Source organism: Dendrobates tinctorius, unplaced genomic scaffold (genome assembly GCF_039654945.1).
Source record: "Dendrobates tinctorius isolate UK_male_01 unplaced genomic scaffold, ASM3965494v1 ptg000256l, whole genome shotgun sequence".
In the NCBI taxonomy this organism is placed as follows: domain Eukaryota; kingdom Metazoa; phylum Chordata; class Amphibia; order Anura; family Dendrobatidae; genus Dendrobates; species Dendrobates tinctorius.
This window is the reverse complement of record NW_027361923.1, coordinates 3471703-3498716: the sequence shown is the minus strand read 5'-3', so window position 1 is coordinate 3498716 and position 27014 is coordinate 3471703. Positions and strand designations below refer to the sequence as shown.

The following is a 27014-nucleotide window of genomic DNA, read 5'->3' as shown; positions in this document are numbered from 1 at the left end:
ATTAGAGTTGGGAAAATGTATTTCAGCGGAATTGAATGCCATCTGAATTTTTAAGAAATCCTTATTTTCCAAAATGCAGATCTTTTTGTAATTTCGCTGTGTGTAAATTTTGCTGAACCGTAGAAGGTTGGCAAAAGGTTACAAAAATGCAAAAATATATTAGACACCTCAACATACATCTCCCCGGTCACTTTTGCTTCTCGCTCTATCCTGTATGATCTTCGGCACATCTTCATGATAGGCTGGAATTTCTGTCCGCGACTAGGCTCGGGATGACCATGTGCATTCTCGGCCTAGTAACGACTGTAAGTCCTGAAGTAGAATGATCATCCTAAGGTTGTGGAGCACATTCTGGCTGGCATCGCCGTGACCTTACAACGCACATGTGCAGAGACGTCATGGGCCTAGAGTGCACGACTGGGCCCTGGATGTCTCTGCACATGCAAGATTGCGACAGTGTTTGGGTGTCATGAAGTGTGTTGCAATCTTACAACGCACACTCTATGCCTGTGCAGGGTTGTCCTGGAAGTCCTGGCCGAGTGTGAAGATGCAGGAGGCAGTAGCCGTAAGCAGATGCAAGGAGGACTGAATGGGAGACACTGAACAGCAGAGGTGAGCCATGAGATGAGTATTAGTTTTCAGGAATTCTTTTACATTTTACGCGTATTATGCCCTGGATTCTATCTAGACCTCAGAGCATAATATGGGATATTCTGTTCTCCAAGAATAATTTTACGACAAATCGAATTTCCTGGCAAAATCTGCACGATTTGGCAAATTCGAACCTCATTGGATCTGCTCATCTCTACACTTTGTAGAATTATTAGGCAATTAGTATTATTGATGATTCATTTTATTATTGAACAACTACAGAGCTTTTGGTCATTCTAAAAGTTTAATAAACCTGAAACCCGAACATTTAAGAAAGTAAAAGTGAGGTTTTGTCTTTCTTAGGCAAATATCTCAGTGTGTAGAATTACTGGTCAATTAGGTGAAAAAATCTGAATTTTCCATCTCAATTCTTTATTTTCATCTTCTGCAGCAAGAATAATAACCAAACAGCTCAAAATGTACAAAAATACATGTCTGACATTTCCATAAAAAAAAATAATTGACCAATATAGTAATATGGCCGCCCCTTCTTTTCAATAAGAATCATAAGCTCCATTCATGGAGTGACAGTTTCTTAAGCTGTTAACGATCACCGTTTTGGGCAGCATCCACCACAGCCTCCAAGACACTGATCAGATAGGTGACTGTTCTCCATCACCATAGATCTCCCGTGTAAGAAGAAACCCACAAGTTCTCAGTAGGATTTCGGTCAGTTGATGAAGGGCCGGGTCATTATTCTTTCATCCATTATTGGCCCCGAGCAGCGGAGGTTTTGATTCTGCGGTGTAGCATTGTTCTACATTGTTCTGCTTGAAGAAAGTGTCTTCAAAAAACTGGAAGTAGGATTGGGAGTTGATTTTGACTCCATCTTCAACCAGAAGGTGTCCAACTAACTCATCCATAATAATACCAGCCAATAGCAGTGCCACACCTCCACCATGCTGCCGTCTGAGTTAAAGTGGAGGACTGAGCCTGTTATTAAACTGATATTTTTGCTCATTCGTTGAGACATGTCCATAATCAGAAAGTAGAGATGATCAAGAATTTATTTAATGTGAGTTTTACAAAATTCGCAGGTCAAATCAAACAATTTGAGATTAGAGCAAATTGCCAAAACAAGACATTTTACATAGCAGAAAATTGCACCAATAACAGAAGGCTGACACGACCTCAGGAGCTACTACTGACCTTCCCCATAATGCCTTACAGCTACCACATCACTTGGTATAGTGCAGGGACTATCATAGCTTATATAATAGCCTAATTGCTTAGGCAAGGAATGCAGAAGACATTTTAGGACAATTTTTTTGGACAGTAAGAGGACATCAGGAGTCAAGACTCATAGCTCAGTAACAGAGTTATGAAGAAAAAATGTTAAAGCACTGGACAAATATTCCAGATAATATTATGTGGTATAACTGCAGCACTGACATAGGACAGTTGCCAGCAACAGTGCCATACTCAGCATGACTGATCAGGGTCATGATGTAGCTGATATGCGTTATTCTGCATTTGAATTACAATTACTACCTTTTTTCATAATGCAATAGAAAGCAGAAGCATGACAGCGCAATAGTACATTTTACAGATCAAAAAAAATTCTAGCCAGACTGTTTTTTTGTTACATGTGACTGTTCCTAGTTTTTATATTTCTAGTGCAATTCTTTTTTTATGAAGGAGAGAATAATTGTTAGTTTTTAAAAAAAAAAAAAAAATGAAAGAAAATTCACCAAAATCTAGACATTTAACTGCGACTCTACATTCACATCTGTACTCGTCACACCAGGACAACACTCGTCTGGCTTTTTGGATGTCAACTTACCTAGCAATTCCTTATTTTGTCATTTTTGGGAAGGGATTTGAATGTTGTAAACATTTAACTGTACATGTCTGTTTTTTGAACAAGTGTTTCACTAGCCCAATTGGACAACTGTGCACATCACACCTATACTGCGGCCCGCTGCCAAATTTTGCCATCATCCTTTTAAAGGGGTATTCTCAAATTTGAAAGTTACCCCATCTGAATAGCCTCTCATGAATGGAACGGTGGTTTATCATGTGCATATCTGCTGCATTTATCATTATGGGACAGCTGAAAAAAATTGTATTATGTAGGTTAATTGGGTGACAAAATCCATGTTTCCCAGCTGCCTTTTATTAAAATCAAGGGACATTAGCTGTCACATGAATCTTTGCACTTCTACAAAAGACAAAAATTAAAGGGGTCATCCCAAAAACAACGTATATCACCGATTACGATAAAGGTAATATATATGGGGGTATGACAAAGAAAATGGGTCCTATGTCCCCTGTATGAATTTAGTAGTAGGCACTAGTGACCATTTCTCCAGCAACTGTCTACCGGATGTTGTTACGCATGCTCCCTACTGCTCGCATCAACCCAAAATGGTCACGCACAATTACTATAGCTTTCTTCACATGACGGACCAATGTTCGCGTGATAAGTCGGGCCAAAGAATCCGACCCCCGATGATCATTAAGTGATCTTGATGGTTTCCCTTTAACAAAAATATCTGAATATTCCAAAAAAAAAAGTTTAAACAATTCTGTGAAACTTTACTGCAGAGTAGTTTCCCACTTGTCCTCCTTACCGGACAGAAGGTTGTGACTCAACATCTTAATTTAGCTCGAATCAATATTTCATAATATAGGGCTTTATAAACATCTTTGTTGCTGGAGATACGGGTCCGTTGTTTGCATTATGGGCCTTAGGATTGTCAGAAGGCATTAAGTTATCTTTCAGCGCATCTGAAAGTGACCTACAAAACCTTCAAGTGCATCAGATGCATTTTGCAAAACTCCTATATTCGTGTCGGTCAAGTCACCCGCCGCGCAGAACGGGAGTCTGGATGAAGGAATTTGTTCTATCCGTTCACAGGTTTTAGACATCATTCATTTTTTATTTGAGGATATCTATAAAAGCCTCAGCCGGCAGATAAGTGTTACATAAGGAGCTGCCACTGAATACATTTAGGCTATAGAGGGCTGCAAGAAATTCTGTCAAGTTGTGACAAATTATCCATTCACCCATTGCTTATTTACTGCATATCTTTTTTTGAAAAAAGAGTGACGCCGTTACACCCACATTGCAATTTTCACCCAAGTCCAAAAGTTCTGAGAACTTGCAGAAGTAGTAGTTGCACCTGTGGCCCGATGCCTGAGGGAACCCAATAGACAACAGCATTATAGACGACACATATAATCACAGATTTGTAATTGTGACCCAGGGTGTTCAAGCTACATCTCTTGTTGCAGTATATTCCCATAATTTCTGCATTACATTGCTGCAAAGGTTTTCAGAAAGTGGTAAGATGACTATCCTCCATAGTACTCTGATTCTATAGCTGCAGTTGTGCTCAAAAGTTAATATTCCCCGGCAGAATTTTTGCTTGCTTTGATTTTTTTTCAGAGAATATGAATGATAACACCAAACCTTTTTCTCCACTCATGGTTAGTGGTTGGGTGAAGCCATTTATTGTCACAATACTGTGTTTTCTATTTTTAAATCATAATGACAACCCAAAACATCCAAATGACCCCGATCAAAGGTTCACGTACCCTGTTGATTTTGGCCTGATAACACGCACAGAAGTTGACACAAATGCCAGGAAAATTGTTCGGGATGCAAAGAAAAACCCACAAATAACATCTGCTGAAATACTGGACTCTCTGAAAACTAGCGGTGTGGCTGTTTCAAGATGCACAATAAGGAGGCTCTTGAAGGAAAATGACTGCATGGTTGAGTCGCCAGAAAAAAGACAAATGACCCTGATCAAAAGTTTACATACCCCATTTCTTAATACTGTGTATTGCCCCCTCTAACATCAATGACAGCTTGAAGTCTTTTGTGGTAGTTGTGGATGAAGCACTTGTGTTAAATACAAAAGAGCAAATGATAAGGGTACCGTTACACTTAGCGATGCACCAGCGATCTCGACAACGATATGGATCGCTGGTGCATCGCTAAGTGGTCGCTAGTGAGCTGTCACACAGGCAGATCTCACCAGCGATATAGCAGGGGTCGGGGGGTCGCTACTTACCTGTCAGACGAGGCGATCCTGACGTCCTCCCGCCCTTATCCACGCGTCGCTCGTCGGCGCCACAGGACGCCCAGCAGGAAGCTCCCGACGAGGAATGATCCAGGACGTTCTCGCACGATCAGCGATAACCAGCAGGGGAGCAGTCGGAGGTCAGTATCAGACATAGCGATGTCGCTAGCAATATCGCTGCTGCGTCACAAAATCGGTGACTATACAGAGATATTGCGCTATGTGTAACGGGGGCTTAGCTCAGCATCATGGTATCTGGCATGACGGACATCATCATTATCCTCTATACCTCCTGATGAACCGCTACGGCGTCGGGGTGACTCTACACATAAGTGGCCACTCTTCAATCTTTGATGTATTATCTATATTCCATGGTCAGGACATGGTTATTCTAATGTCATGTAGACATATGGTGGACCCCTGTATATGATGATGTGGTTGATCTGTTTTTATTGTTTGAGATCTTTTTTCTGAGATTGCATGCATTATACCCAGGGCATTCTGATGTTTCATCCCTGCACTATTTTGACATTGTTTTCCCACCTGTTTTTATAGGGACTGGTAGGGGAGCGAGGGACAGTCCTCGTTGAGTGGGGGCACCAAAAAATCGTTGCTTAGGGTGCCAACCCCCACAGACAGGCCTAATTTAGGGCTTTGCAGCATCTCAGAATAAGTCATTTTTTCTATTGTGGCATTAGCCATTTTTTCACTGGGAAGGTGTTTGTTTTAAAATTAAATGATTGATTAAACTAGCACTTTTAAGGGATTATATGTTCACTTTTTGTATTTGGTGATTCCTAAAAAATATTGTCTTTATTGGCACCATTTGCATTAAATTAGTATGGAAACACATTTTGACTCGCCTGTGGTCAATCACAAATGAGAATCACCTGTGAATAATTGTCGGTGCCCATGTGGCATGAATTAGCCAATGAATGATGACTTCAGTGTTTTAAAAAGTCACATGGTAGGCCTTGTTCCTCTGTCACAATGGTGAAGACAAAGGAGCTGTCTGAGGTCATCAGAACTGCTATTATTAGCAAACACAAGGCTTCCAAAGGGTATAATGACATCTTCAAAGACCTTGGTATCTCAGTTTCAACAGTGCACAATGTTATTAAGAAGTTTGCCAAGCATGGAACCGACAAGAACCTCCCTGGACGTGGGGGAAATTGACAAGAGATATCTTCGAAGGTTGATGCAAATAGTGGAAAAAACACCATGTCAACTATCCAAAGACCTGAAGACTAACCTGGAACAGTCTGGAGTCATGGTTTCAACAAATACCATACGCCGCACACTAAAGCAGAGCTTTATGGGTGAAGGCCAAGGAAAAAAAATTGCTGAAGAAAAGACATAAACAGGAACAACTGATCTTTGTCAAAGAGTACCTCGATAAACAGATGGACAGATGAAACAAAAATAGAGCTTTTTGGCAATGTAAAGGAATAGTTTGTTTACAGACAGCGCAATGAAGCTTATGAGGAAAAGAACACCCTACCATTAGTTAAGCATGGTGGAGGATCCATAAAACTGTGGGGATGCTTTGCTGTGTCTGGTACTGGAGGCCTTGGCTTTATCACAGGAATCATGAAATCAGAGAATTATTAAGAGATTTTATGTCCTACCCAGTGTAAGAAAACTTGGTTTGAGTCGAAGATCATGAATCCTCCAGCAACACAATGACCCAAAACACACGTCCAAAAGTACACAGGAATGGATGAAAAAGAAAAAATGGACTGTTTTAAAATGGCTATCAATGAGTCCTGACCAGTCCCATTGAAAACCTTTGGGGCGAGCTGAAATCTGCCACTGGGAAAAAGAACCCTGCAAACATTCAAGAACTTGAACAAACTACAAAGGAAGAGTGGGAGAAAATGCCAGCTGAGAAGTGCAAGAAGCTTATAGATGGCTACAAAAAATGTTTGGAGGCCATCATCAGTGCCAAAGGGTGTGCAACCAAATGTTAATTAGGGGTGCCTTTATGCCTGCACAAGCTGTTTATTATTTTTTTTTTTCTTTGAAATTGCAACATGTAAGTTGAAAAACAATGTTTTATTGTTGTATTACTTTGGACCACTAATTAAAAAATCCTGTGGGTATAACTTTGGTACATTTCCATTTATTTTTTAATATATTGTAAGTACAGTCCATGAGAAAAATGAAGGGGTGCTGATAATGCTGAGCAGCACTTGTGAAGTATAAAGGAAATTATGCATAATTTTCTAATTACTTAAAAGCTATAAATAAAAAAATTGTGACACATTTGTTTTCAGCCCCACTGAGTTAGTACTTTGCAGGACCACTTTTCGCTGCAATCGCAGCTGCAGTCTTTTGGGGTCTGTCTCTACCAGCTTTGCACTTCTAGAGGTGACATTTTGCCCGTTTCTTCTTTGCACACTCGCTCTCACTCAGTCAGATTAGATGGAGGCGTCTGTGGAGGGCAATTTTCAAGTCTTACCACAGATTCTCAGTGAGATTTAGGTCTGTACTGTGACTGGGCCATTCACACACATGAACATGCTTTGATCTGAACCGTCCATTCTAGCTCCGGCAGTATGGTTAGGGCCGTTGTCCGACCGGGAGGTGAACCTTTGCCCCAGTCTCAAGTCTTTTGCATCCTCCAGGATTGCACTGTATTAAGCTCCATCCATCTTCCCATCAACTCTGACCAGCCTCCCTGTCTCTGGTAAAGAAAGGCCTCTGGATGCGGAAGAGACCGGAGCAGCAGAGGAACAGGGAGAGGTAAGTACCGTATTTTGTGGATTATACGACGCATCCCAAATTTTGAGAAGAAAAATAGGAAATAGCTCATTGCCGAGTTCTCAATCTGAGCATGCGCCGTACCCAGCAGCCATTTGCCAGAAGGCCACCAAATCGCAGTAATGGATATGCGGGGTGCTCCGGGCTTTCACAAAATGCTGGCGGAGCCCCCCCACACCACAGAGCACCACAGCCATTTTCACCCGCAGTGGCACACATCAGAACACCCCCTCATCCCAGCCGGCAGCAACGTGCCACCGCAGCCGCTAAGGTATATCCGCATTATAAGACTCGCCCCCATTTCCCCCCCCAAATTTGGGGGAAAAAAAATTGCTTCTTATAATCTGAAAAATATGGTATTTCTAACAGTTTAAACTATGATGAAGGGAGGCCCGGTGGCAGCGCCTGCACTGGCATTGGGACCCCCTGACTCACAGGCCCCATAGAGTGCCGTGCCGGTGTCCCCGAAAGCAAGTGGACCCCTGCTTGTTCAGGGGCCGGCACTTGCCTGGGTGCGCCAGGTGGTGACACTGGCCCTGGTAGATATTATTCCAGCATTGGTGGGTTAAACACTTACTAGAAAGCAGTAGCAGTCTCTGTGTAGATCTGTGTCTCCCTCAGTCTGTTCTTGCCTTCTGTTCCTCTTCACTCCCGTATGAACTAAAAATCAAGTCAGGTATAATTTGATCTCTAAGTGAGCTGACTGTTGTTTCAACCAAGCTGCTATTTTAAAGTTAGGAATGATTTTTTTGCATTTTAATTGAGATACTAATAAACAGTGTTTTTATGTGTATAGTCTGTGAGCCTAATAGTGAGTATATACACTACAATATTGATATTCGGTGATTTTACAAATGAATTTAAGAGGCAGTTTACTGGTTGCAGAAGTTGTGACACAATCAGTGTTTAGATCTATCATCTTTCATGTAACAGAACTCAGAGAGCTGCTCTCACCCACGCCACAGCTTTCTGCGTCCATTTTCTATTGACAATAAGCTGCTTACCAGATGAGGGAACGTGGTCAGACTAGGGCTCATCTGAGCTGTAGTCCTGGCAGTGATAATTTCCTGTTGATAAAACATTAATTGCATTGAAACAACAGCACACAGCCTGATAAGTGACATATCACTGAAATCTTTGTCTCAGCCCCTATCTCTTGCTGTCATCAGATTACATAGCAAAAACCTGCTAACAGATTCCCATTAAAGGGGAACTCCGGTCCACCTAGAAAAGTGATTAATGCTAGACTGGTATTGATCCAGCCACTGACACTCCAACTGATCAATAGAATTGATGACTATGAAAAAATGAATTCAGCACTCCAAAATAAATGCAGAAGATGTAAAGGTATTTTATCGGAACAGGTTCTTCCACTGTATCAACAATGTTGACATTTTGGCCAGTTACATGGCCTTCATCAGAACTACAAGGTATAATTAACAACAAAAAAAGACTTTGTATACGTGCCAACTATACCTAGAACATGAATGGACCCTTGTAAATAGATTCATTTATGTAATTGTACAAGGAAAAGGACCCATCAAGTAAAATGCCAGTAATGTACATGTAAGGGTTAAGGCATTTATAAGGCTGTGTGCACACGCTGCGGAATCTGCTGCGGATTCATCCGTGCGGATTTTGCAAAATCCGCAGAGTCTGTGGTTTTTCCGCAGAGGTTTATCATCTCTACAATGGAGGAGATGGTAAACCGCTGCGGAATCCGCAGAAAGAATTGACATGCAATTCTTTCTGTGGATTTGAAACAGCAGCAAAATCCGCGCGGAAAATTCCGCAGCGTCTGCACAGCGGTTTTTAATTCCTATAGGGAATAATGGTACTGTACACCGCAGCAGAAACTGCTGCGGATCCGCAAGGCCAAATCCGCTGCGGATCTGCAGCAGAATCCGCAGCGTGTGCACACAGCCTCAGGGTGCTTTCACATTGCGTTAAGTGGTGGGTCACGTCGGGGCTTACGTCGTAGGCGTCCACGCGGTCATAGACTACAATGGGGACGACAGAGCGAACGTGCGCTCAAGCTGCTTTCGGGTGTCCTCCTCCAGTAGGCGTCCACTCTCAAAAATAGTGCAGTGCAAAGCTCACGTTCACTCTGTCGGCACCATTATAGTCTATGGCCCCAAAGTCTAAATCTTGTTTTGCGCAGGATTTCGGATGAAAGCCCCGATGAGGCCACTGGGCGGGTGCCTAAACGCAAGGTGAAGCACCCTAACATTTAGATGGACCGTAAACCCTAATGTTGTGTGTAATAAGAAAATAAGAGTCACAAAGGCCTCCCTAAATGACTGTGATATGCAGGCCTGGACTGGCCCACGGGAGAACAGGAGGATCCTCCGGTGGGCCCCTGTGCAAGAGTTGGTCGCCATCCTCCTATATGAGCAGTACTTGTACGTGCTTGAATCACTGTGTACAGACAAAGGCGACATCTTGTTCCTATAACAATCTGCCCAGTCCATTGTTCTATAAATTGGTGATTGAGGATAATGTCACATTTGGAACCCTGGAGTTGGTTACTGATGAGCCCTTGGCACCCCAGTCCGACACTGGTGATATGCCATATATACTGTATACACATCCCTGCCTATACAGGAGCACTGAGGATGTGGCAGTGCGGGGACAATAGATGAGGACACATAAAGGAAGGTCTCCATTGTATCCTGCAGCAAAGAGATGCACAGGAGAAGAGTAAATATCATGCGGTTCACAACTCTTTGTAGTGCTCGGCCGCTGACCGCTGTACCGAGCATTTGATGTAGTCAAGTCTTAGAACATAGGAAACAGGAAAATAAATATAGACACAGCACATAATAGCATCCGAATAATAGCGGGTCCCCCACCTAAGATAAAAACAGCAAATATTAAGACTTTCGTTTCTAGGATTCCATCAGGTTGGGGAGTTCTGTTCAACCAACTATAGACATGTTCACCCGAATTACATTCAGAACGAACACCCCCTACGTGGAGCATATTCTCAAAAAGGGGATTGTAATTAAACAAAACTTGACAAATTAATAATAAAAAAAAAACATCTTTTCTACTTTTAAGGAAGCAGTGCGCCCATTAGGTTAAGTGGAGACAACCGTGTATTCTCCTCATCCGAGATAATCTGGTTGATTTTGCAAATAACATTCTGATCAAACTCTAATCACAGTGTGATCCAATTCTCTCGGATGAGGAGAAGATGGTGAAAAACATTTCTCCATCTTCTCCATTGAGTCAGTCCATGGAAATCAGACTTCACTCAGACGTCATCCGAGTGCAGTCTCATGGCTTCCACAGACTCATTCACTTGCCTGGCTCAGTGCGATCCAAATATTGGATCACACTCGGGCATGCTGCAATTTTTTTTCTTAGACCGGCTTGGTCTGAAGAATAAATCTGGCATGTGCACGGCCCCATAGATGCGTGATCCAATGTTTTGTGCTACATCTAAACTGAAAATACTGGATGTCTTATATTCTAGACAGGAAAGATGTATATCTTTGTACCGTGTTAGCCAGTAGATAGAAAAATATTCAGAATTGAGAGTCCTTAGTGGTTGATACCGTTTAATGGCTAACTGAAAAGATGGTAACACATTGCAAGCTTTCAAGACTACTCAGGTCTCTTCATCAGGCATAGTCTAATACAAAATCTGAAGAGTCACATATTTATGCACAATACAGCACAGAAAAAATGCAATAGATGAGACAAGTAATGTGAAGCAGAACTATCATTATGGGAGAGGGAGAAACATAAATATTGGACCAGTTCATAGATAAGGAGTCCGGATGTTTTATTGTCCTCTGATTGGGGTCTCCTAATGTGTTGTGTGATGCCCCCACTGGGTCTTAGGAGCAAATTCCTTAATTGATGTAAAAAGGCATAAATACATGCGACACATTCATTCCAGCACTGAGCGTGTCAAAGGTCATCATAAATTTATACTCACAGACTCTTCTCTCTCTCTGAGATGTGACATTACCTTTCAATACCAGTAATTTCATATCCCTGATTTCGTGGTCCATCATACAAAAATGTTTTGCCACAGGTAGAGCCATTCTTTTTTTTCTCTTATTGTGTGACGATGAGCATTCATCCTTGTTCTATGCTTTTGCCCTGTCTCCCCCACATACAGGCCCCCAGTTGGACATTTAGTACAAATAATTAAGTACACCACATTAGATGTGATGCAGCTGAAAGTACCTGGGATCTTGTAGTCCTGATGTGAATTGGGGATCTTTATCTTGTCCGTGGTCATTATAGATGGACAGGTTTTACATTTTTTCTGGTTGCAAGGAAAGGTTCCTCCAGCTGTAGGAGAGGACAGACAGCTTCTGACAATGATGCTTCTTAGATTTGGGGGCTGCCAAAAGCACAGTAGTGGGGGGGGGGGTCTGGAAAAATGGATTGTAATCGGGCATCTTTTTGTAGTAAAGGTTGTAATTTCCGTGCAGCTCCCCTTAGCACTTCCAGATTTGGAAGCAGCAATAGGTCCTCTACCAGAAGGAACCATCCTGGCCACCATGGATGTGGAATCTTTGTACTCTAATATCCCACACCAAGATGGATTAAATGCCTGCAAATTCTTCATGGAAAACACAGGGACTGATGCTGATGCTGTGGTGAAACTTATAAAATTCATCCTCACCCACAATTACTTTGAATTTGACCACAAGATCTATCTACAGGAGACTGGCACCACTATGGGAAGTAAAATGGCTCCACAGTATGCAAATCTGTTCATGGCCAAGCTTGAAAGCGACTTTTTGTCCTCATGCTCCATCAGGCCCCTGGCCTACTACCGCTTCATTGATGATATTTTAATCATCTGGACGGAGTCTGAGCAACAGCCAAAGATGTTCCACGAACAGTTTAATCAATTTCATCCCACCATCAATTTAACACTCAACTACTCCAGCACTGAGATTAACTTTTTGGACACCATCATTAAGCTAAAAAACAATGAAATAGAGACATCCCTGTATCAGAAGCCAATCGACCGTCCAACATACCTTAAATGGGACAGTTTCCATCCAAAACACATAAAGAACTCTATTATCTATAGCCAAGCCATCAGATACAATCGCAAATGTTCCAACCCCATGGATAGAGACAAACACCTTGGTCGCCTCAAAAAGATCTTTTCGAATCAGGGCTACCATCCAAGAACAATTGAAAACCAAATTACAAGGGCCACCAGAATGTCAAGGAATCACCTGCTACATTACAAAGCTAAAGAAGAAAATAACCGGGTGCCTCTAGTAGTCACCTACAACCCAAATCTGGAAGTGCTAAGGGGAGCTGCACGGAAATTACAACCTTTACTACAAAAAGATGCCCGATTTACAATCCATTTTTCCAGACCCCCCACTACTGTGCTTTAGGCAGACCCCAAATCTAAGAAGCATCATTGTCAGAAGCTCCCTGTCCTCTCCTACAGCTGCAGGAACCTTTCCTTGCAACCAGAAGAAATGTAAAACTTGTCCATTTATAATGACCACGGACAAGATAAAGATCCCCAACTCACATCAGGACTACAAGATCCCAGGTACTTTCAGCTGCATTACATCTAATGTGGTGTACTTAATTATTTGTACTAAATGTCCAACTGGGGGCCTGTATGTGGGGGAGACAAGGCAGAAGCTTAGAACAAGGATGAATGCTCATCGTCACACAATAAGAGAAAAAAGAATGGCTCTACCTGTGGCAAAACATTTTTGTATGATGGACCACGACATCAGGGATATGAAATTACTGGTGTTGAAAGGTAACTTCACATCTCAGAGAGAGAGAAGAGTCTGTGAGTATAAATTTATGACGACCTTTGATACTCTCTAAATGCTGGAATGAATGTGTCGCATGGATTTATGCCTTTTTACATCAATTAAGGAATTTGCTCCTAAGACCTTGTGGGGGCATCACAACACATTAGGAGACCCCAATCAGAGGACAATAAAACATCCGGACTCCTTATCTATGAACTGGTCCAATATTTATGTTTCTCCCTCTCCCATAATCATAATTCTGCTTCACATCACTTGTCTCATCTATTGCATTTTTTCTGTGCTGTATTGTGCATAAATATGTGACTCTTCAGATTTTGTATTAGTCTATGCCTGATGAAGAGACCTGAGTAGTCTCGAAAGCTTGCAATGTGTTACCATCTTTTCAGTTAGCCATTAAAAGGTATCAACCACTAAGGACTCTCAATTCTGAATATTTTTCTTATATTCTAGGTTCTTCAAAGTAGCCACCTTTTGCTTTGATTACTGCTTTGCACACTCTTGGCATTCTCTTGATGAGCTTCAAGAGGTAGTCACCGGAAATGGTTTTCACTTCACAGGTGTGCCATGTCAGATTTAATAAGTAGGATTTCTTGCCTTATAAATGGGGTTGGGACCATCAGTTGTGTTGTGCAGAAATCTGGTGGATACACAGCTGATATTCCTACTGAATAGACTGTTAGCTGCTTTTTTCTTGCCATAATACAAATTCTAAGTAAAGAAAAATGAGTGGCCATCATTACTTTAATTAAGAAATGAAGTGCAGTCAGTCCGAAAAATTGGGAAAACTTGGAAAATGTCCCCAAGTCCAGTGGCAAAAACCATCAAGCGCTACAAAGAAACTGGCTCACATGAGGACCGCCCCAGGAAAGGAAGACCAAGAGTCACCTCTGCTGCGGAGGATAAGTTCATCCGAGTCACAAGCCTCAGAAATCGCAGGTTAACAGCAGCTCAGATTAGAGACCAGGTCAATGCCACACAGAGTTCTAGCAGCAGACACATCTCTACAACAACTGTTATACTTTGACTTTGTGCAGCAGGCCTTCATGGTAAAATAGCTGCTAGGAAACCACTGCTAAGGACAGGCAACAAGCAGAAGAGACTTGTTTGGGCTAAAGAACACAAGGAATGGACATTAGACCAGTGGAAATCTGAGCTTTGGTCTGATAAGTCCAAATTTGAGATCTTTGGTTCCAACCACTGTGTCTTTGTGCGACGCAGAAAAGGTGAACGGATGGACTCTACATGCCTGGTTCCCACCATGAAGCATGGAGGAGGAGGTGTGATGGTGTGGGGGTGCTTTGCTGGTGACACTGTTGGGGATTTATTCAAAATTGAAGGCATACTGAACCAGCATGGCTACCACAGCATCTTGCAGCGGCATGATATTCCATCTGATTTGTGTTTAGTTGGACCATCATTTATTTTTTCCATAGGACAATGACCCCAATGACCCCAAACAGACCTCCAGGCTGTGTAAGGACTATTGGACCAAGAAGGAGAGTGATGGGGTGCTATGCCAGATGACCTGGCCTCCACAGTCACCAGACCTTAACCCAATCGAGAGGGTTTGGGATGAGCTGGACTGCAGAGTGAAGGCAAAAGGGCCAACAAGTGCTAAGCCTCTCTGGGAACTCCTTCAAGACTGTTGGAAGACCATTTCCGGTGACTACCTCTTGAAGCTCATCAAGAAAATGCCAAGAGTGTGCAAAGCAGTAATCAAAGCAAAAGGTGGCTAGTTTGAAGAACCTAGAATATAAGACATATTTTCAGTTGTTTCACACTTTTTTGTTAATTATATAATTCCACATGTGTTAATTCATAGTTTTGATGCCTTCAGAGTGAATCTACAATTTTCATAGTCATGAAAATAAAGAAAACTCTTTGAGTGATAAGGGTGAGTCCAAACTTTTGGTCTGTACTGTGTATGTATGTATGTATGTATGTATGTATATATATATATATATATACCGTATATACTCGAGTATAAGTCGATCCGAGTATAAGTCGACCCCCCTAATTTTGCCACAAAAAACTGGGAGAACTTATTGACTCGAGTATAAGTCTAGGGTGGGAAATGCTCCATAGATTATTCCCCCATATGGTGTCCTCAGAAGAAACTCCATAGATTGTTCCCCCATATACTGCCCCCACAAGAAGCTCCAGATTATTCCCCCATATGCTGCCCCCACAAGAAGCTCCAGATTATTCCCCCATATGCTGCCCCCCCATAAGAAGCTCCTTAGATTATTCCCCCATGTGCTGCCGCTGCAGCATGTAAAAATAAAAAAAATTACATACTCACCTCTCCGTCGCTGGGTGTCAGATTCTCACCTGTCCTGCGTCCATGGCTGGTCACCGCTATCTGCCACGTCATCAGTCAGTGACGTTCAGACTGCAGGGGACGCGGCGCGCATTAGCCACGTCACCGCGCCCTCTGCTGTCTGAAGTCACTGACCGATGACAGACAGCAGCAAGCAGCCATCGACGCAGGACAGGTGAGTATCGCTGTACTTACCCGTCCTGACGCTGTCTTGAGCCCCCAGCTTCTCCGCGCTCTCTCTTCCTGCCTTCAGCGGTCATGTGGTGCCGCTCATTAAAACTCATCAATATGCGCATATTGATGAGTTTTAATGAGCGGCACCACGTGACCGCTGAAGGCAGGAAGAGAGAGCACGGGGAGAAGCTGGGGGCTCAAGACAGCGTCAGGACGGGTAAGTATGACCTGACACATCCGCCCCCTCCGACCCCTTTGTATATGACTCGAATATAAGTCGAGAGGGGGACTTTCAGCCCAATTTTTTGGGCTGAAAATCTCGACTTATATTCGAGTATATACGGTATATATTACAGTATATACACAGCAAAAAATAAAGGGAAAACTAAAAGTTGGATCAGTCTGTAATTTGATTTTACACTTTGATTTTGAGTATCATTCCAAATCCAGACCCCATGAGATATTAATTTTGATTTACATTGATCATTTTTAAGTTTAATTGTTCTCAACACATTCCACTATGTAATGAATAAAGATTTGCAACTGGAATATTTCGTTCAAAGGTATCTAGGATGTGGTATTTTAGTGTTCCCTTTATTTTTTTGAGCAGTATATATATAAATAAACACATGTGTGTCAGCCAGATACCCTCAATAATAAAATAGTACATAAAGAGTTAAATAAAGACACACACACACACACACACACAAAATTTGCGTGAAATGCAATATCTGTTTATTGTGAAAAAAAAAAATTAAAAAATTTTGTGGGCTCCCGCGAAATTTTCATTACCAGCAGAGGGAAAGCCGACGGCTGAGGGCTACTATTAATATTCTGGGAAGGAGACAATAGCCATGAAGGTACCCAGGCTATTAAAATCAGCTCACAGATGTGTGCTTAGCCTTTACTGGCTAGTTTACAGAGTAACCCCAGAAAATAATTGACATGGGGTCCCCCTATAAAATAGAACCAGCAAAGGCTAGGCAGACAACTGCGGGCTGATATTAATAGCCTGAGAAGGGGCCATGTATATTGGCACTCCCCCAGGCTAAAAACATAAGGTCTCAGCCGCCCCATAAATGGCGCATCTTATACAGTAGATGCATCAAGTCCGGCATTTAGCCTCGCTCTTCCCACTTGCCCTGTAGAGGATGTCAAGTAGGATAATATTTGTGGGGTTGATGTCTCAGTTGTATTGTCCAGTGATATCAAGCCCATGGATTGGTAATGAAGAGGTGTCTATAAGATGTTCCATTACTAATCCTATAGTTATATGGTAAACAAAAACACGGCCAGAATAATGTCCTTTATTTAAAATAATCACACAGACTATTTTATTGAATTATAATTTACCATACTTACTGAACAACTAATCCCTGAATCCCTCAATCTCCTGCAACAAAAATAAAATAATAAACCAACACAAATACTCCTTGTCCAGTGTAGTCTTAAATAGCGAGTGTCCCATGGCGATCTCACGTGTAGAACAGTCACATCGGGAGATGTGACTGCTCTACTCGGCCTTCGGTGATACTCTGACAGGAGATAATCGCTCCTGCAGTGCATCACTGATAGTTCACCGGAGTTCGTGCTCTCACGGCACTACCGCTGTGTGAGAATTTTCTCTCGCATTGGTGCTGCAAATGACAGTACGAACTCCGGTGAACTCTGACGGTGGCACAGTGATACACTGCGGGAGGACTGCCTCCTGTCAGTGTATCGTCGCATGCAAAAACAGAAGCAGCGGAGACACCATCACATGTTTCTCAACGCAAGCAATGACTAGCCAGGTCTTTCACCGGGAAGGAACAACCACGGGAAGGGCAGTCTCCAATGAAGCAAACCACCTATGCCAAAACATGGTATCCATCCACAGACAGCTGTTTCGGGGTATTTGCCCCTCATCAGTGTGGAGTAGGAAACTGGCTAGTAGGAGCAATGCCTAGTAGAAGACTATGAAAAGATGAGGATGATTGACATCATGAAGATCAACATCCGACACTGCGGAGACACCATCACGTGTTTCTCAACGCAGTGATTCTAGAGCACTGCCCCCATCCCTTATGGGAAATATGTAAAACATGCAAAAACAGAAGCCGCGGAGACACCATCACATGTTTTTCAACGCAAGCAATGACTAGCCAGGTCTTTCACCGGGAAGGAACAACCACGGAAAGGGCAGTCTCCAATGAAGGAAACCACCTATGCCAAAACATGGTATCCATCCACAGACAGCTGTTTCGGGGTATTTGCCCCTCATCAGTGTGGAGTAGGAAACTGGCTTGTAGAAGCAATGCCTAGTAGAAGACTATGAAAAGATGAGGATGATTGACCTCATGGAGATCAACATCCGACACTGCGGAGACACCATCACGTGTTTCTCAACGCAGTGATTCTAGAGCACTGCCCCCATCCCTTATGGGAAATATGTAAAACATGCAAAAACAGAAGCCGCGGAGACACCATCACATGTTTCTCAACGCAAGCAATGACTAGCCAGGTCTTTCACCGGGAAGGAACAACCACGGGAAGGGCAGTCTCCAATGAAGCAAACCACCTATGCCAAAACATGGTATCCATCCACAGACTGCTGTTTCGGGGTATTTGCCCCTCATCAGTGTGGAGTAGGAAACTGGCTAGTAGGAGCAATGCCTAGTAGAAGACTATGAAAAGATGAGGATGATTGACCTCATGGAGATCAACATCCGACACTGCGGAGACACCATCACGTGTTTCTCAACGCAGTGATTCTAGAGCACTGACCCCATCCCTTATGGGAAATATGTAAAACATGCAAAAACAGAAGCCGCGGAGACACCATCACATGTTTCTCAACGCAAGCAATGACTAGCCAGGTCTTTCACCGGGAAGGAACAACCACGGGAAGGGCCGTCTCCAGTGTATCGTCGCAGGCCAGGTAGAGCAGTCAGATATCCCGATGTGACTGTTCTACACGTGAGATTGTCATGGGACACTCGTTATGTAGGACTATGGCGGACAGGGAGTATATGTCGGTTTATTTTATTTTTGTTGCAGGAGATCGAGGGCATCGGGGATTAGGTGTTTGGTGAGCATGATATTTTTTTTTTTTTTTTTTTTACAATTGAACAAGTCGCCGGATGATGGGACTACTCTCCTATCATCGGCTCATGCTGTCACTGTTTGTTATATGTGACAACTGACATAGTTGGATGGGAGTAGTAGTCCCATCAGACGATGCCTGGCTACACACAGACACCCGCAGACATACACAGACACTTGCAGACAGATACAGGCAGACACGCACACATGTTCTCCACTCCACGTAGTCTCCACTCCACATAGTCTCCGCCTACACACTCTTCCTCCTTACTTTCCGCAGCCTTTTTGACACGCAAATCCGCAGCTAACCAGCAAACCATTTTACACCTGTGCTTTAGCTGCGGATTTGACTGACTCAATGGAAGTCAATGGGTACAGAAACACTGCAGATCCGCAAAAAGAATTGACATGCTGCGAATCAGTGCAGAATTTTCCGCAGCATGTGCACACTAATTCTGGATTCCCATTGATTAACATTGCTTGAGCAACCCTTTGCAGATTTGGTGCAATTCCGCACTGAAAAAATGCTCCGGATCCGCAACAAAATCTGCAACATGTGCACATGGCCTTAATCAGGTTTCATGTGAGGCACACTGTGGAAGACATATACTGTATATCATTAGGTTGATTTTTTTTTTAACAAATTGTGTTACTAAATTTCCATAAATGCTTTAACCAAATGTATCCATGTTTTACATAATTTATGACACCACTTTTTAAGTTCATGCAAATCTACAATACGATCAAGTTACCAGCAATTCCTATATAAGAAGAGAAAACACCATCCCGTACATCCCCCAAATATTTGACTTTATTCATATCCAAGCTTCACTAGTCTCTTTTGTTGCTGATACCTTTGTCCATATCAGTATGTTCCCATTCCATTTTTATGTATGTATTTGTCTATTTTACTATTCTTTAGATTTGATTTGTATAATAATAAAGTAAATTATTTTTAAGATGTATGGAGTGATTTTTGCTCTTATCGTATACGAATTCCCATTTCTAGTACCTACACCAAAGCTTAAAATGATGAGTGGTGGAGGAGTGATGGAGGAGGACGAGTGGTGGAGGAGAAGTGATGGAGGAGAAGTGGAGGAGGAGTGACGGAGGAGGAGTGATGGAGAACGAGTGGTGGTGGAGGAGGAGTGATGGAGAACGAGTGGTGGAGAACGAGTGTTGGAGGAGGAGTGGTGGAGGAGGAACAGTGGAGGGGAGTGGTGGAGGAGGAGTGATGGAGGAGGACGAGTGGTGGAGGAGAAGTGGAGGAGGAGTGACGGAGGACGGGTGGTGGTGGAGGAGGAGTGATGGAGGACGAGTGGTGGAGAATGAGTGTTGGAGGAGGAGGAACAGTGGAGGTGAGTGGTGGAGGAGGAGTGATGGAGGAGGAGGAGTGGTGGAGGAGGTGTGATGGAGGATGAGTGGTGGAGGAGGAGTGGTGGTAGTGGAGTGATGGAAGAGAAGTGGTGGAGGAGTGATGGACTTTTTGGCATGAGATGTGACATATCTGTGATTAACTTTCTACTGAAAGGCAACAAAAAGTTGCATATTGTAGTTACAATACATTTATGCTGCAAAGATTTTTTAACATGCATAAAAAGTTGCACACAATTCTACATTATCGTGCTACTTTTGTAACATAGCACTTCAGTGTAGAGATGACAGTATTTGGGCTGCGCTTGTGATAATGAAGAATCCTCGATAGTGTACAATAAGGGTTTTTATTAACCAACACGTTTTGGGCGCCGGACTGGTGTCTTTTTCAAGGTAAAAAGAACAAATCCTATTTGGATTTTAACCTTGAAAAAGGCACCAGGCAGGACCGAAATCCGTTGGTTAATAAAAACCTTCATTGTATACCAGAAGCCAGAGTTATCAATCAAATTGGGGGGAGGGATATATGGAAAACGAGTAAGGTGGGAAGGTGCACTTCAATGTTTGGCTACACCAAGGGTGGACCAAGCTCCTGCGCTTGGTTTGCACAGTCATCCTTTATTCACAGACTCCCTTTAAAGGGGCTATTCCAATATTACAAGTGATGGCTTATCCCTAGGACAGAGATCAGCAATAGTGATGAGCAAACATGCTGGGATAAGGTGTTATCCGCCATGCTCAGGTGCTACCCGAGTGTCATCCGCGTGCTCGAATAATATGTCCGAGTCCCTGCGGCTGCATGTCTCACGGCTGTTCGACACATCACATGTTGGAATTGCCAAACAAACAAGAAATCCCTGAGTGTGATGTGGCAGTCAGACAGCCGAGAGACATGCAGCCGCGGACACTCGAAAATAGTATTCGAGCACGCCGAAGTCACTCGGTTAGCACCTGAGCATGGCGGATGACACCTTATCCCAGCACGTTTGCTCACTAATCAGCAACTTTCGAGCACAACATCTGTTATAAAACTACAACTCCCACAAGTTGTAAGGCAGCGAGCTGTCAGGGAATGTTAGGAGTTGTAGTTTCTCATTACCTAGAGTGCTGCGGATTGCTGTCATCACTCCTTGATTGATACAGAGCGCAATGCACTCTAAATAAAGAGACATACTGTAGCTCCTTCAGCACTGCAGCTCTTTTGGAGTTTTCCTCCATTCCCATGCAACTGCTGCTCATCCCATTGATTAGCGTAGAGCTGTTTCTTTTTTTCTTGTACAGCTCGTGGATAGGAAAGCCAAAGTGCGAGGAAAAAGCCGTAAAAGATTTCTGCCACATATGGTCACATTCACACGTCCATTTTTCCGCATTTTATGTTTGGTCCAGATATCAATTTTTAATAATCAGCAATTTTTTTGTACAAGAAATAAAAAGTGTAAAAAGCTTCTCCTTCCCATTGCAATGTTAGGCCTCATTCACACATTAGTATTTCATCAGTATTTGTATGTCAAAACTAGGAGAGTCTCCAATACACAGGACAGGTCTCAATGTTTCAGTAATGGTTTTTCTCTATAAGTTCCACTCCTGGTATTGGCATAGAAAAAACTGACGAAATACTGATCAAAAATCCTGACAGGTGAATGAGGCCTTAATCACCGACAGCACCCGGATAGTACACTGACGCCATCCATGGGCTCTCAGTGATTTCTTACAGACCCATTGATCTACACTCACTGGCCACTTCATTAGGTACACCATGCTAGTAAGGGGTTGGACCCCCTTTTGCCTTCAGAACTGCCTCAATTCTTCGTGGCAGAGATTCAACAAGGTGCTGGAAGCCTTCCTCAGAGATTTTGGACCATATTGACATGATGGCATCACACAGTTGGCGCAGATTTGTCGGCTGCACATCCCTGATGCGAATCTCCCGTTCCACCACATCCCAAAGATGCTCTATTGGATTGAGATCTGGTGACTGAGGAGGCCATTTGAGTACAGTGAACTCATTGTCATGTTCAAGAAACCAATCTGAGATGATTCGAGCTTTATGACATGGCGCATTATCCTGCTGAAAGTAGCCATCAGATGTTGGGTACATTGTGGTCATAAAGGGATGGACATGGTCAGCAACAATACTCAGGTAGGCTGTGGCGTTGCAACGATGCTCAATTGGTACCAAGGGGCCCAAAGAGTGCCCAGAAAAAATTCCCCACACCATGACACCACCACCACCAGCCTGAACCGTTGATACAAGGCAGGATGGATCCATGCTTTCATGTTGTTTACGCCAAATTCTGACCCTACCATCCGAATGTCGCAGCAGAAATCGAGACTCATCAGACCAGGCAACGTTTTTCCAATCTTCTACTGTCCAATTTCGATGAGCTTGTGCAAATTGTAGCCTCAGTTTCCTGTTCTTAGCTGAGAGGAGTGGTACCCAGTGTGGTCTTCTGCTGCTGTAGCCCATCTGCCTCAAAGTTCGACGCACTGTGCGTTCAGAGATGCTCTTCTGCCTACCTTGGTTGTAACGGGTGGCAATTTGAGTCACTGTTGCCTTTCTATCAGCTCGAACCAGTCTGCCCATTCTCCTCTGACCTCTGGCATCAACATGGCATTTCCGGCCACAGAACTGCCGCTCACTGGATTTTTTTTCTTTTTCGGACCATTCTCTGTAAACCCTAGAGATGGTTGTGCGTGAAAATCCCAGTAGATCAGCAGTTTCTGAAATTCTCAGACCAGCCCTTCTGGCACCAACAATCATGCCACGTTCAAAGGCACTCAAATCACCTTTCTTCCCCATACTGATGCTCGGTTTGAACTGCAGGAGATTGTCTTGACCATGTCTACATGCCTAAATGCACTGAGTTGCCGCCATGTGATTGGCTGATTAGAAATTAAGTCTTAACACACAGTTGGACAGGTGTACCTAATAAAGTGGCCAGTGAGTGTATATGGGTAATTTTCATCCATAACTCAGATCAAAAATCTGAAATGTCTCCTTGACTTTTTTTGTGGACGTCCACAAAAAAACTAATGGTACGTGAACAGCCCCATAGATTATAATGGGTATGTACACTATATATGTAAAGAGCACAGATAGTTCATGGATGTGAATAACGGACGTCTGAATGAGGCCTTATCGGGGGTCGGACCCCGGTTATTTTGCAGTATGGGCTATGAGCAGGTACGGACTGGGACTGAAATTTAGCCCTGGCATTTAAAATCACACAGGCCCATGTTATTCCCGTCCCCAAGCACAAGATGAAATATATTACTAATATTACCCTGGATGGAGGAAAGCAAGATTTACTACAAGACCAATATTATCATTGATTCCCGTGACCTGCTGGGGTAAGTGATGGATTTTTGGCAACTCTGTACTCCGTCACAACTCTTAACAGTATGGGTGTCATGAGAACATCAATTCTTTTAACAATGTAGCAGCCAAAGCAGCCCATGACCAAACAGGCCCTTCTGGCATTTGGCAATTGCTAAATGGCCAGTCCGGCCTTGGCTATGAGTCTGAGATCATATTGATAAACAAAAAAAACAGGTCACCGTTTGTGTATCCCATGCAGTCCGGAGCACGGAGAATAAGCTCTGTCTCAGAAATATTGGGTGACAGAGGAAAATCCAGCTCCACGGACGTGCAAACTTCTTTAATTGAGTAAGTCTAAGACACAGGATGTAAGAGAAAACTTCATGTGAGCATCAACGCGTTTCAGGTTTCACAGCTTCCGTAATCATGATGGCTCCTAAAACGCGTTGATGCTAACATGACATTTTCTCTTACGTCCTGTGTCTTAGACTTACTCAAATAAAGAAGTTTGCATGTCCGTAGAGCTGGATTTTCGTCTTTCACCCACTGTAACAATGTGTGATGGGATGACGGGAATGCCCCATGACCAGTGAGCCATCATTCTGCAATGAGCTCAGTGCAGACAATGGAGCTATGCGCCGTGCTACGGGGGACATCCAGGGGGATTCCATGCATTGATTATTGCTTTTAGCCAGCATTGTTACTCAGCAAAAACAAAAGAGAAGAAACGTTACTAAAGTAGTTCCATCAGTCCAGAAGGCAGAGAGGAAGCGAGGATGACATTGCAGGAAGAAGTGACCGGCACACATTTCTATAGTAAATAATTAACAATAATGGGAAAGGAAGCACTAGAAGTGCACACTTGCCAATTAATGACCATATGAGGAGTGTTTGAAGCCATGATGTAATATATAACATTTACCCCCAGTCTACCGCCCTAAATAGTGTGTCCTACGGGCTTCATCTTATGGAAATGTGCTACTTATTAGCAATTTTCGACCCAAAAATACAACATATTTTGGCCATGTATAAATACTTCAACCAGCATTTGCAGTAGATATCAGAGCTATGTGTCAGGAAATGTTCTGATTAAATACCTGTGAATTAAAGGGGTTGTCCGGGACTGACATATTGATGATCTCATAGTAGGATAGGTAGTCATCATCATGATGGGGTCTGACACTTGGCCCACCCACTGATCAATTGTTATACTGGCGGAGGACGGACTGATCTATGTTGATGACTTATCCCACAGATCTTGGTCCTGGAAAACCCCTTTAAACATCTAGTGTATCCCACTGTATAGGCAAAACGTGATGTATATCAGAAGCTTGAGCTGTATCTCGATATAACACATTACCACGACTCCGGAGTACACTGGTGGCAGCTTTACACCACTCCATCTGACGCTCGGCATTGTGCTTGGTGATGTAAGGTTGCATGCAGCTACTTGGCCTTGGAAACCCATGCAATGTAGTTTGTGTTCCAGTTTTTGTGCTATTAGTAATGTCTTGAATTCAGTTAGCTCTTCTGTCACACTTCTTAGTAAAGGCAATGGGACTCAAGGAAAATATTGACTTCCATGATGATGTGTCCCAATACTTTTGTTCATATAGTATATATATATATATATATATATATATATATATATATAATATTTCTTATATATCATATATGTGTTAGAGTGGTGGACTGTGCTACTGTTGGAATATGTTTGGTGCAACAACTCCATTCCTGTCAAAAATTGGAACAGGACCCTCAGTTTACAGAGAACATTATGTTCAGTGATGAGGCAAACTTTTTTGGGTGGGCCATTTATATGGATACACCTAAATAACATGCGAATGGTGACAGTTTTCTTGCGTAGGGTGTCTTGCATTGAAATCTGCTGCAATGACCCAGGTACTGCGTTCACCAGACATGAACACAATTTATATCCGATCCTCACGTGTTAACCTCTGCGACATGTCAATGGCTGTAAACAAAAAGAAACGTGTAAATAACTCAAGAAAGAATCAAGTTACATTAAAACCAAGCACACCATTGTTTTTCTTGTGAAATTCTCAATAAGTTTGATGTGTCACATGACCCTCTTCCCATTTAAAAAAAATTAAATAAAATTGGATCCAAAAAGGCCAACTTCAAAATGGCCGCCATGGTCACCACCCATCTTGAAAAGTTTTCCCCCTCCCATATTCTAATGTGCCACAAACAGGAAGTTGATTTCATCAACCATTCCCATTTTATTTAGGTGTATTCATATAAATGGCCCACCCTGTATTAAGCTTATCATTTATTGTTCCTGAGTTTTCCTGAATAAAGAAGCTCTGTTGTCATACGCTTGGACAGTATCCTGAATAATCCACTGCCAACAGGTTATGCGCTCAGAGTTACCCTGAACCCCAGAGTAACACAGCAACAGAAGCCCAGAGCAAAGGTGGCAACGAGCAACAGAGAAGATGTCCACTAGCAGCAATCCTGTCAAGTTCTTAGTGCCAAACCTCACTAACCAGAACTACCAGTCCTGGAAATTCAAGGTGAAGATGCTGCTCGTAAGAGAAGGTACATGGAAATATACTCAGGAACAAGTGCCTCATCCATTACCAAATGATTGGCTGGAGAAGGATCAGAAAGCACAAAGCACTATCTTGCTCAGTGTAGATGGTAATCAGATTGCATATATGCAAGTGTGCAACTGCAAAGGAGATGTGGGATGAGTTACAGAAAATGCATGAAAGATCAAGACTCAGCAATAGGCTTAATCACATGAGAAAGCTGTATCAGTCTAAGCTAAGTGATGGACAGAATACCCAGGACTGTATAAGAAGCACCCTAGAGATTGTGGAGCATCTCTGGGGTATTGGAGAAGAAATTAAAGATTTTCATGTTGCTGCACCTCTATTAACCCCTTACCTACAATTGACGTAATATTCCGTCCATGTGACCATGGACCTAATTACCATGGACGGAATATTACGTCATCGCGATCAGCGGCGCCCACGTGGTGAGCGCCGCTGATCGCGGCCGAGTGTCAGCTAATTATCATAGCTGACACCTGGCACAATGTGTCAGGGGCGGTCACGGACCGCCCCCGACACGTTAACCCCTTGCACACCGCGATCAAACGCGATCGCGGTATACCGGGGGTTAAAGGGAAGCATCGGCAGGGAGGGGGCTCCCTCCGTGCTTCCCTGAGCCCCCCACGGCAGCGCAATGTGCAGCGCTGCTGCGGGGGTCTCTTTCCCTACAGGCCCCCGGATCCAAGATGGCGACGGGGGCCTGCAGGGAGCTGACTTCCTCACTGCCTGCAAAGCGCAGGCATGAGGAAGTCTGCAGCAGTGCCTGTGACAGATCGCTGATCTGTCACAGTGATCTGTGATGTGACAGATCAGCGATCTGTCACAGGACAGTGATGTCCCACCTGGGACAAGGTAATAAAGTAAAAAAAAAAAAAAAAAAAAGTGTTAAAAATAATTAAAAAAAAATCGCTAAATAAATCAGTAAAAAAAAAAAAAATA

The 27014-nt window shown here is 43.1% G+C and overlaps 1 protein-coding gene across 1 annotated transcript in view; it reads left to right on the top strand.

The window, feature by feature from the left end:
* Positions 1 to 27014, top strand: part of PDGFD (platelet derived growth factor D) — a 347344-nt gene that overhangs the window by 31459 nt on the left and 288871 nt on the right. The window lies entirely within an intron of this gene.